This window comes from Herpailurus yagouaroundi, unplaced genomic scaffold, assembly GCF_014898765.1.
Source record: "Herpailurus yagouaroundi ecotype Mexico unplaced genomic scaffold, PumYag 190, whole genome shotgun sequence".
In the NCBI taxonomy this organism is placed as follows: domain Eukaryota; kingdom Metazoa; phylum Chordata; class Mammalia; order Carnivora; family Felidae; genus Herpailurus; species Herpailurus yagouaroundi.
Genome location: NW_024412421.1, coordinates 8,512,116 through 8,523,477, shown reverse-complemented (window position 1 = coordinate 8,523,477; position 11,362 = coordinate 8,512,116). Strand labels below are relative to the sequence as shown.

The 11,362-nt window shown below is 41.7% G+C and overlaps 1 long non-coding RNA gene across 2 annotated transcripts; it reads left to right on the top strand.

Moving 5' to 3' along the window:
- Positions 1 to 71: 71 nt before the first annotated feature.
- On the top strand, positions 72 to 10,477 carry LOC121045313 (uncharacterized). 2 transcript variants are annotated; one of them, XR_005797696.1, is made up of 3 exons: positions 72 to 150; positions 5,205 to 5,271; positions 10,202 to 10,477. It is a non-coding gene; the product is annotated as an uncharacterized LOC121045313 (long non-coding RNA). The 2 variants fall into 2 exon arrangements; XR_005797697.1 differs by lacking the exon at positions 72 to 150 and adding an exon at positions 307 to 438.
- Positions 10,478 to 11,362: the final 885 nt, after the last annotated feature.

The following is an 11,362-nucleotide window of genomic DNA, read 5'->3' as shown; positions in this document are numbered from 1 at the left end:
CGGACGCCGCTCGAGGGGCAGGAGTCCCGGCCGCGACCGGGTGCTGGCGTTGGTCTTGGTGGGTTGCCGCTGGCTCTCGTCGCCCGCCGGGGGCTCGCGCCAGCCACGAGGGAGCGTCCGCGGCCCGCGCGCCCGCGCGGCGGAGGCGAGGTGAGTCCCGGGTCCTCCATCCCGCCGAATGCCCGCCCCCGGTCGCGGCCGGGACTCCTGCCCCTCGAGCGGCGTCCGCGTCCCTTCGTGGACCGGATGGACGCGGCGGCGCCCCGCGCGCCGCCGGGCCCCCGGCGGGCATGGGCCGGGTGAGTGTCGGGCTGGCCTCTCCTGAGGTCCCGGTCCGCGGGCGGGCGCGCGTGGGCGTATCCCCTTCACCCACGCGCGGCCCCTTCACCCTTCTCGGCTCTCGTCCAGGATGCCGTTTTCTGAAATGGAGCCATGGAGGTTTGTGCCACCGAGAATCGGAGTCTGTCACACAGACAACCTCATTACATCATTCTGCCACTCTGGCTGCTAGGCTATCCGCCCCCCCCCCACCCCCCTTTCTTTTTACTGTCTTGTTTTTGGTGTCAAGGACCGGAGAGAATCCTGAAAGATTTTGAAGCATTTGGAATTTATGGTTCTGTTGCTGTGGTTGTCACCTCCGCTCTGCGTCAAATTTAAGACTCATTTCTTTAAGGATGTCTCTATTTTCTGCTTTATTTGCACATTGATGGCTCTGCTGCTCGGCTGACCACAGCCGCCTGGCCCGGCGTCTCCGACTTGTGTTAATACGTGAAATGGAAGAACTGATCATTAGCAGGCAGATGGGATTCAGATAGCATCTGGCGGGTGTTCTTGGAGTTCATGTGAAAGTTTTCACGTTTTTGCTGACAAACACGAGGTTTTTACCTTTTGATCTTGGTCGTGGTGACGGTTAAGGTCCCCTCTCCCTTCCCTTTCTTCTCCCGTTTGGGAACCTGCTTACTGGTTAGCTGTGGTTTCACTAGTCTCTGGTCACTGAAGCTTTCTCCCCCAGCAGTGGTGGGAGCTATCTCCCTCTTATTTCAGATGACCAAGATGACTCTTTTTCTTACGGGGCGGGGCGTGGGGGGATTACTCTTGCGTTTGTACCTTTCCTGAACATTTAACTCACACTAGGGGTAGATATGCCCTGATTGTTTTTTGACGTAGGGCTCAAAAGAAATTCTGCTCTTAAGACTCCCTAAAGGTTTATTGGTTTGTCGTGTCCGCACGGATCCAGTTATGCCTCACTCTTAACATTTAAAGCTTTTAAAATAAGATCCACAATTGTATTGCTAAGACATGGCCACAGACCTTGTTTTTCGAGTTTGGGCTATACAGTTGTCCTTGTGCAAATCAAGCGCAAAAGAGGTCATCCCTGTTTATTTGGCGTAATAGCTGTTTACAGTTAAAACTTTAAAGACTCCTAAAAGTAGGTCTGCTGTATTTTAAAGATCTCATCATTCTTGTGGGGGAGAGACACAACACCGGCACCAGGAAAGGCAACAGATTGCCTCTGTCATATCGCTTTGCTGTTTTGGAGTGTACTTAAAGGATTATGATTGATAAGGCTGTCTTGCCAGTGAATGTTGACACAGGTGTGCATCGTTATCTTCATTAAGATCCTGAGAACACGTTGTCTATAAAATGGTGACATAAGAAGGGCGGCATGTTTTGGTACAGTTTTGCTTTGGGAGAATTTAATTGCACTTGAAACCCGTCTTGGAGCTTCCAGATTTTGTGAGCACTTTGGCAACAGAAGTTTCAGAGAGAAAGGGTAGGTTCGTGTTAAGTGCTCTGGCATGTGGCAATGCTACTTGTGGCTTTTTGGCCAGTGCCTTTGTCAGCTTTCTTTGTGCTTCATCTTTGTGGAGTGATGGTTACTAATTTAGAAAGAAAAGCACAAATGGGACAGCCTCGTATGAAGCACACATTTATTAGTGTGCAGAATCAATCTATAGATGGAGGCGCGCTTAATGTGCAGAATCAAGAATCTAATTGAATTGTAAATATATGAGAAATTCATGCCACTTTATATTTGGGGAAAACCGTCTCCTAGAATGTTTTAATGGTGTAAAAGAGTTTCTCTCTTCATATTATCAAGTACTTACCTTAGTTGCTTATGGAATGCTTTTTTTTTTTTTTAATTTCCAGAAATAGAAAAAAACAAACAAACAAACAACTGTTTTGTTTCTTCCAAAATGTTGTCCGCAAATTCGAATTATGAGCCAGTGGAAATAGTGCATTTAGCCTCTTATTAGCTTAAGGATCTGAACCATAACCTGGGTGACCACTAAAATAATATTACTCTCCTTTACTTCCAATTTCTGAATGCAAAAACACTAGCAAGACGGATGCTGCTGATTATATTACCCTTGGCTTACCCAGCACCTAATACCCTTTAACATAAGTATTGCATTAAGATGGGGGGGCCCCCCCCCCTTTGTAGCTCATGATTTCCTGGAAGCTGGCTGTCCATCAGTGTGTATGTAAGATGCGTGAGTGTTTTTCTTTAATATTCAAACTCAATGTGGAAAGAGGCAATGACAGTGGAGGAGGCCAGAGGCATATGATCGGAGAAGCCAGGTGGAGTCACAGCTCCTTCGTGACTCCAAGGATAATTAGCTGGCTAGAATTACATGGTAAACTAAAATCAGAGAAAGGCTTATTTAGATGTGTTTGCTAAAACTAAAACAAGAGCATTAATTTTGACATAATTGCTTTCCTCATCCCCCAACTCTCCCCCTGAAGATTTGTGTTCTAGCAGCTCAGCTCAGCATCCCTGTGCTGTTATCCGTGTATTCTTTTCAAATTTTATATGCTGTATTAAAAGAAATCAAGTGCAATCGTGAACTGATGGCCTATTGTCTGTTGTAATGAACAACACCAAATACTTGCTCACATATTTTTGCATTATAGAAACCTTAGGAAAAATGTAAGTTGATAACATGCAAGTAAATGCAGTCACGTAGTCGTAAGTGAATTAAATTAAACGTGGCCTTTAAAAATAGAAATACGAATCAACTCTGAGATAGCACGGCCTTTTTTGTGGTGTTAATAGCTCACTATCTGTGTGTATTTCCCTACAGTTTCTACATTTTATTGGCTCCTTTATTTCTAACACCTTTTTGGTATATCATTAGCTGTTTTGTAGAGAATAATTATGCTTCAAAGATGCAACCGATGTACCTCCAAGGAGATGTACGCTCCCGGAATTGTTTTTTTCTTGTTCAGTAATGACTGTGGTTTGCTGTCACAACACAATTCTGAAGTGTGATACTTCTAACTTATTTCCACATAAATGTGCAGAATTTTTATAGCTAGAGTATACCTAAGCACCAGTTTAGCTTGGCAAATTAACTTAGATGCTTCAAAATTGAAAACCAGTATATTCTAATGTAGTTTGAGTTTAAATCTTTATTAGTAAGGATGCACTTAACATTTGTTCAGGAGAAGGAAATGTAATTGTCTCCTGCAGTTGTCATTTACGTAATTCATTTTTTCCAGCCTTTTCTCGGGCTAATGATATTCCACACCTTGATACAGCCTTTATTTGTTTATTTGGCATAATATGGAGTGATACCTTGGAGGAAATTAGATTAGGTATTCATACCTAATATCCCCAAAGTATTTAACTAGCCTGCTGTGTTTCTTTAAACAGAATCATTTCCATTTTTGTGTGCAGGTTATAAGTATGATGCTTCCCTAATACATTCGGATGTTTTCAGCCAAGTTGACTTCTGAACTCTGGGTTTCCTCCAAATGTTGGCTGAATTTTTTCCTTACGTATCCCCAAGCTCATCTGCAAGTGAATGTCTGCAACACAGTGTGTGCGTGAAGTAAACCCAAAATAGCCTCCGTGTTGGTTTTACCAGAGTATTTATATTGGTAATAGGAACTAAGTCAGAATACAAAGAATGTCACTTGAGGCCTTTGATTATTAAAATTTTACTAAATGCATTAAACATTCAGTAAAATAGAAAAATGTTTGGTTCGTGGAAATACACTGAGTAATTTATTTTTAATGATGTCATTGGATGGGGAAATTTATAAACTCGGTGCTTTTCTTGAAAGTCAAGACTGGGCTTCTATTTGATAGAAATGGAATCGTTATTTAAAGGAAATGATCTGTTTATGCCAAATTAGAGTTTTTTGATTATTTTCATTACCCAGCTCTTTTAAGAATAAATTTAATGGGAGTATCAGCTCCAGGCATGAATACTAAACCCCTTTAATGCGAGGTGTGTGTAAAACTTGTCATTTCTCATCAAAATAGGGGCTGCTGAATACAAGCAGATGAGAAAAGTAGGGGAAAAAATTGTTTTGCAGAATATTTGTGTCGTCTATTGGGGAGAGCAAGGGACTGGATTCAGTGATAAAGAACATTTTGTTAATTAAGTAAGAAAAATGGTTGTATGACCGAAGAAAAAAAAAGACTAAACAGAAGGCAACCCTAGTTAGTACAACAAATGCTTCTCTGAAAACTTTCAGAGAGGGTAAAGTGACTTTTAACAGAAGATAAAGCACTATACAATTATTTTTAAATAACACAGTGCATTCCCCTGTCTCTGATTGGGTCTTACAGAGACGAGGTGTCAGGTATGACCAAAAGGGGACGCGTCACAACAAATTCGAAAATACACAACCCATATGTAAGGAAAATGTTAAGCAGTGCGCAGCCTGATTCCTCCTCTCTGTTTGCCTTTAAAGCCTAAACTTTTGTGTTGTTGTTTTTATCCACGTGTAAAGTTGTTGAATTTAAAAGCCAGAGATTGGGCGAGTCCCCCCCCCCAACCTAAAATAGGAAAAATCTAAACATATATGCACATTGGTTTTGTTTTCTGTTGTCAGCCAAGATTTATTATGAAGATTCGTATTTCATGTATATTAGTACTGTCCAGATGTCCTGAAACTCGTACCCCTTTTATATCACATAGGTGTGTGTGTGGCGGGGGGGGGGGGGGGGGCCCGGTTTAAAAAAAAAAACTACGAAGAAAACACGTCCTTTCAACAGTAATGAGTTCTGGTTGATTCATTGAGAAGGTTGTACTAAGTGACCTCCAGTGGAAATAGCGAGGGTATGCTTTCTGAGAGATGTGTCATTCAGGGACAAAATCAATTGAAGTATTGGTAATTAAACTGTAATTCCATGAAGGAAGGAAGTGGCGGGAAAGACGCAGCTAACTATTGCTGTTTTTCTTTTTAAGAAGCCGCAGTTCATAATGGAGCCAACTGTACTGGCTGTCGGAAGGAGGAGATTCTGAAGATAGGGAGGTAATATTATCTCTTTTAAGAGAATACTTTCCTCTGTAATCCTGAGCCTTTATTACATATAAGAACTTTATCTACCAGACAGCAAAGTCTTTAAATGCGGGGTATGGAACGATCTGATTTGCCCGTGCTGAGTTGTGAGCTGCCGCTCCCAGGGCTGCGGTCTGTGCCGGGAGAGCGGAGAAATCTCAGCCAGGCATACTCAGCACCCTTAAAATAGCTTCTTTCTGAGAATGAGAGCCGTGATGGTGGCCTCCCCAGCGCAAGCAGACATCATTCTGGTTTGTGGCTGGTGTGCGTGCGTTCAGCGTGTTGCTTCGCCGTCTTCCGTGTTGCCTTCTCTGCAGGGCGATATACTGCCAGACTCGACCAAACTCGGAGCGGGAGACTTGGCGGTTGACAAGTGGCTCCAGAGCTCTGCCAGGGAGCGAGCTGGGCCCAGCCTGGGCCGCTCCAGTGCAGGGGTGCGCGTGCGCGCGCACACACACACACGCGCGCACACACACACGCACACACACACACGCACATGGGTCCTGTTCCTCGTTCACCCCTTTCTGTCCCTTTGCATTTTCCTCGTAATCCCGGGCTACGGGTCACATTTTCCTTTTCCCCTCACTAGGTTGGCTTGCTGCTTCCTCTGCAGCTGTTGCAGAAATTCACACGGAATGGAGGCCTGGGTTGTGTTCTGGATGGTATCTTTGATAATTGACCCGTGTGTTATTTTTTGTCATTCTCAAACATCCAATGTTAGGGTTAAAGGACGAATCTAAGATCCTCGGAGAACAAAATTCGTGCTCGGTTTGTATCAATAAGAAAAGCTTCTGTCTTCTCGAGCCGGGTTGCCATGTGGAATATGCAGGTGAAATTAAAAACGGGGTGAAACCCTTTTATAAAAGACCAGTGACTGTGTCTGAGAATGTTTATATAGGCTTAAGTTGTGGAATGGTATTTCTATCTGTTTTCTTTCCTTCTTAAGACAAACGATACACTTTTCTAGTCACCAAAAATATCTACTTCCTGAATTATACCTATGGAAGGATATTAATGGGACAATAAGGGGTTTCATGGTGTCCGTCCGATTATATAATTAGGAAATCGGTAAGCAGTGTGGTAGCTGAAATCAAGTTCTTCCATGAAAGGGGCTAGTGTGCATTAAAAAAACAAAAAAACAAAAAAACCTGCAGAAAGAAGGCTCTTTAATCTTTAAATCGTACGACGTATTTGGTTAACACAACAAGAAAGGAAAAGTATACCAATCTCAGATTCTTGTATTGATGCCTAGGTAGAGGTTGTAAGCCAAGGAAGCCGTTAAAATGCCGCCTGGAAAAAAATGGTGGTATCAGAGTGATTACTTGGAAAGCAGTTTACATTTACAAAACGATTCACTATTATGACCTTGACCAACTTTTACACTTCAGACACTCGGGTTATTACTTCCGTTTTTAAAATATCAGTCTATGGCTGGTGTGCAGAACGCAAGGGTATTTTCGAATTGACTAGGTCGTGCTGGTCGTCTTAAAATCAGCTACAGTGTTACGAAGTTGAGATGTAATATGTATTAATAGAAGGAAAATGTAAAATTTAATATCCGGGCAACGGAGACCTCTAAACCTACTTGAAAAGTATAATCTTGACATCTATGACACTGTTTTTTGTCTTTGTTATATGGGTAGAATTATGGATGTTCTACAATCCAGATGTCTTATTTATTAATGCTAAATTTTATTCTCCATAACGGACATTTGAAATAAAAGGTGTAGGTGGGAGAGTCAGATTTTGAGGCATAGGCTAATTTTTTACTAAGCATTAGTACGGAGAAAAGCCGCCTTGATTAATGTAGGCCTGTGAAAGAGGGCAGGTGAAAGTGTTTTCCGCTGAAATCTACTAATGCAGCAACCATTTAAATTAAATGTTTGTTAACATAACAGCGATGGCGTTTTCTCCTCCTCCTCCTTGTGGTTCTGTCCAACTAGATGTTACAGTGGCAGTTGCACTGACTGTTAAGTGTTTAAATGATGACACCATTATGTGAAGTGATTTTGAAATGAGAGATTTCAGCCAAGAATTACATCTGCTCCCATCTCCTTCAAATCATACTCTCTGGCAGTACAGATTATGATTGATTTGTTTGTGACAGATTGCAGGAAACAGTCATTGATTTTTCAATATTTTACCTTAAAATTATTTACAGTTGTAACCATGGGGAGGTATTTCCATGGGCTGTCAGCCCTTGAAAGACTGGGATAATATTCCCTGCTCTCTGACAAGACAAATTACCCGTAATGAGTGCAGTAGCTGAAGGGTATACTTTTATTTTAAAATATGTCAATAACCCCAGTGACTAAACGAATATTGATTTAGCATAATGAAGCCTGAGTAATGTGAAAATGAGCTTTTTCCAGGAGCCTGGTAAAGACGTTCTTTTTAGCTGGTTGTAAGAAGCTTTCCATTCTTTTCAACGAGCTCGTGGAGATAAGGAGTTTTCTGTGCAAACCTTCAGGAGTGATAGTGTTTGTTTGTGATAACAACCAGGGGCCAAATATTTTGCCCTTCCTCTTACCGATCCGTTTTTCACATCTTATTTGGAGTCTTACCTTTAGTCATGGAATTTGATTTGCTTGATCTTCTCTTTTACCCGACTTCGTATTTTCACAGTGGCGACATATTTTGCATTAGCACCTCCAGTACCGAATATTAAAATATAACCATGTGTACAGTCATTCGTGGATGACATAATAATTATCTTAAGACATTTCAAATGGGTTATTGTAGTATTTAATGTGCCGTATTTTATGGTAGAATAATTCCCAGTCCCTGGACATCAGCTTGCTTTCAGTGGGAATGAAGATTAATTTACTCAGGCATCAGTGCATATTTTCGTTTTTGTCCGACTCCCCGCCCCCTTTTTTTAAATGGAATTCTCAACTTTTTATGGATGAAGATCCCATTACATAAGGTCTTTCAAACCAGCAATAATAGTAGAGAAGTATATAGCTGTATCTTGTAGTCCATCAAGGAGCCTGAAGACTGGGTGCCTGAATAAGTATCTTCATATCTAACTTGGTAAGGAGAAAATAGGGTAAACATTGCTGGTAATACATAGCGGAAAAGTCAGTACTTGAACAAGACGTCAAACCGATACTCCTGGGAATCCAGTGTATTTTTGGAGAATTCATAGTAATAGAATCTTATTAAAAGCAGTAGGCAAAGTCCCTTTAAAAAGTAGAAATGAGTTCCGATTGAAAGAAAATTCACATGGCTCTTGGGGAGTGCTAGTTCTCTTGCAGGATACCATTGGAAATGTTACAATAAAAGGAAAAATAGAAACATCTCTTTCGATGGAAAAAAGGATAGACTCTGGAACAAAAAATTATCGTCTTCCCCCCCACCCCCCGCCCCAAGAATTTACCTGAGGGTGTGGAAAAGAGATGATCTTTGTCATCTGTCTCAGTTTGCTCTACAGCAGACGCGATGCTTTAGAAAATACTCACCCCATGGTTTCGGGTGCTGTGAGATTGGATTTCTCCATCCCCGCCCCCCAATTCTTTCCCTCTTTCTATAAACAGACCTTTGAAAATAGAAATGTGAGGGCTACACCATCATCATATATGAAACTGGTAGCCCAAATTCTTCAGTCACTAATTTGCTCTGTACTTTTTTTGAAGTTGATGTAGCATCTGTTCACCTTACCCGTAGACAAGGCGATGTCTATAAGGTATGCCTTCCAGAAAAAGAAATGAATGGAGGTTTTATTTTTCCCTCAGTAATTTTTTTTAAAGAAAGCGTATTTTTTTCGGACAAATCGAGGCTAAGGAAAACATCTATATTGTTGTTTAGTTTATTTTGGAATTAAATAATAAAGGTATTGTATTCAGCACCTCTTGACCCCATCGTGTAGTTTAAACGTTGTGTTCATCTTACAGTGTGTGGGTATAGCTACTTACGTGAATGAAGTTCTGATAAATATGTAGATAGAGTGGAGCTTTTTCTGGGGAAATTACTCTCTTCTGGATACTAGGCCCTTCCCCGTGTTTATTTCCCTTGAAAAAAATACCCTGCCGTTGTTCTTCTTTAGGGAAAAATTATTTCCGTAGAGTGTTTTTAAATCATGCAAGTCATTGCCTGGGGTTGGCTAAAACCTTTATTTTTTGAAAGATTTAAAAAAAAAAGTCTTTCTCGTATTTGTATCTATTAAGATAAACAGTTTACTTTGCTACGGTGCATACCAATCTATTTAGTTAATTTTTTTTTTTTTCCAGAATTCATTTTGCCATGTTTGGTCTGACCTTCTATGATAACTTAATGTAGGAACAAATTAGCATATAATTCTATTTTCCATGTGACCTCAACCAGTTGCGGAACCATACCACCACTTTTGGAGGGCGATTCGATAGCATACGTGGAGTGTAGCATTAAGTGTTTGCAAATGTCCAGCGCGTCCTGGCTAACGTGATATCGAAAATGTCAAAGTTGGCAGTTAGAGGAAATACTCACCCTTATTACTACGGTATTAAAACGCCTCCTAAAGGTAGCATATTTAAAAAAAAAATTTTTTTTTAATGTTTTTATTTATTTTTGAGACAGAGAGAGACAGAACACGAGCAGGGGAGGGTCAGAGAGAGAGGGAGACACAGAATCGGAAGCAGGCTCCAGGCTCTGAGCTGTCAGCACAGAGCCCGACGCGGGGCTCGAACTCACGGACGGTGAGATCATGCCCTGAGCCGATGTCGGACGCTTAACCGACTGAGCCACCCAGGCGCCCCAAAGGTAGTGTTTTTTAACTAGTATACGTAATCGATGAGCGACTTGTCTTCTCCCAAGCACAAAGCAGCATGGCAAAGTTCAGTGCGGTGGGTGAAGTTTGGGATACTAGACATTGACAGGGACAATGATCATGACAACTAAATGGATTTATTTTTTTTTTTTCTTTTAGATTCAGCTGTCGGTCTTTGAAATTTCCTATGGTCTGTTCAACCTGGATGCAGAGGACATGGAGCAATCAAGTACGCAAGAGGTCCAAGCGTGTTTTGGATGTTCCCCTTGATAGACTGCAGTATTTTTCCGGTTAAGACCCTCAGCTGTCGTGCAGAAGGTTATTCTCTTCTTGGTCCATCCAGTTTACGTGAAATGCTTAGTATTGTAGAGTATCACCAAACAGTTTCTGTTTTCATCCAAGCATAGAAAGAATAAAATCAATTCTATACGTTGACTTCTTTTCCAAAATGTCTTTCTTGGATTGAATGGATGTTTCTACTTGAAAAAGAAGGTTCTAAGAAAAATCCCTGTCTCCATCATAACGACTCTCCCAGCAGTCCAACATCAGTTTCTAACGTAACTCTGTTACGCTGAGGGGAGGAAAAAAAAAAGTCTTGCAGGGTATCCATACATATATTTCACTGCTCTATATTAGTCCCCCTGGAATGGAACATTCTCCCCCAAAATAAATTAGCTCAACTCGGATACCAGAAGATGCCGCCTTAACTGGCAGATCATTTGTTACAGTGTTTGAATATTTGATTTACGTAAAGAAAGGTGCCATCCGGTGCTTTCACAGAGTTATTTGCGTGGACCGAATAATGACGGGTGGCCTTGCCATTGGGAAATTCCTTGTTGTGGCCTGAGGCAGTGGTAGGAAAGTGGGAGGATTCCTCTGGCCTCTGCGGTGTGGGAGGGTGTAGTCTGATCAGAGAAGAGTCCTCCGCGGGGGGACTGGGGAGATTCACGGATGCCGGTGACCCCTGTGGAAATGTGGGCAGTTACTCTTCTGCAACTGACCCAGTTCGTACTTCATCCACTTTCCATAGTTTTTACCAAGAATCAGAGCTCTCGATAGCGCGAAGTAAATTTATTAGGCCTGAACAATTTCTTTTTCTCAAATGTTTAATAAAATTTTATTTTATGAGATAATAGATGTCACATGCAGGTGTCCTACTTAAGGGAGGGGCTCCTTGTACTTTTCACCCCGTCTTCCCCAATAGTGACATTTATAACATGCAGTGTCACATCACACAACGTGGGCATTAACATCGATAGAGTCAAGGTACCTAACATTTCCATCAGTACAGGGAGCCCCCATAGTACCATTTCATATCCA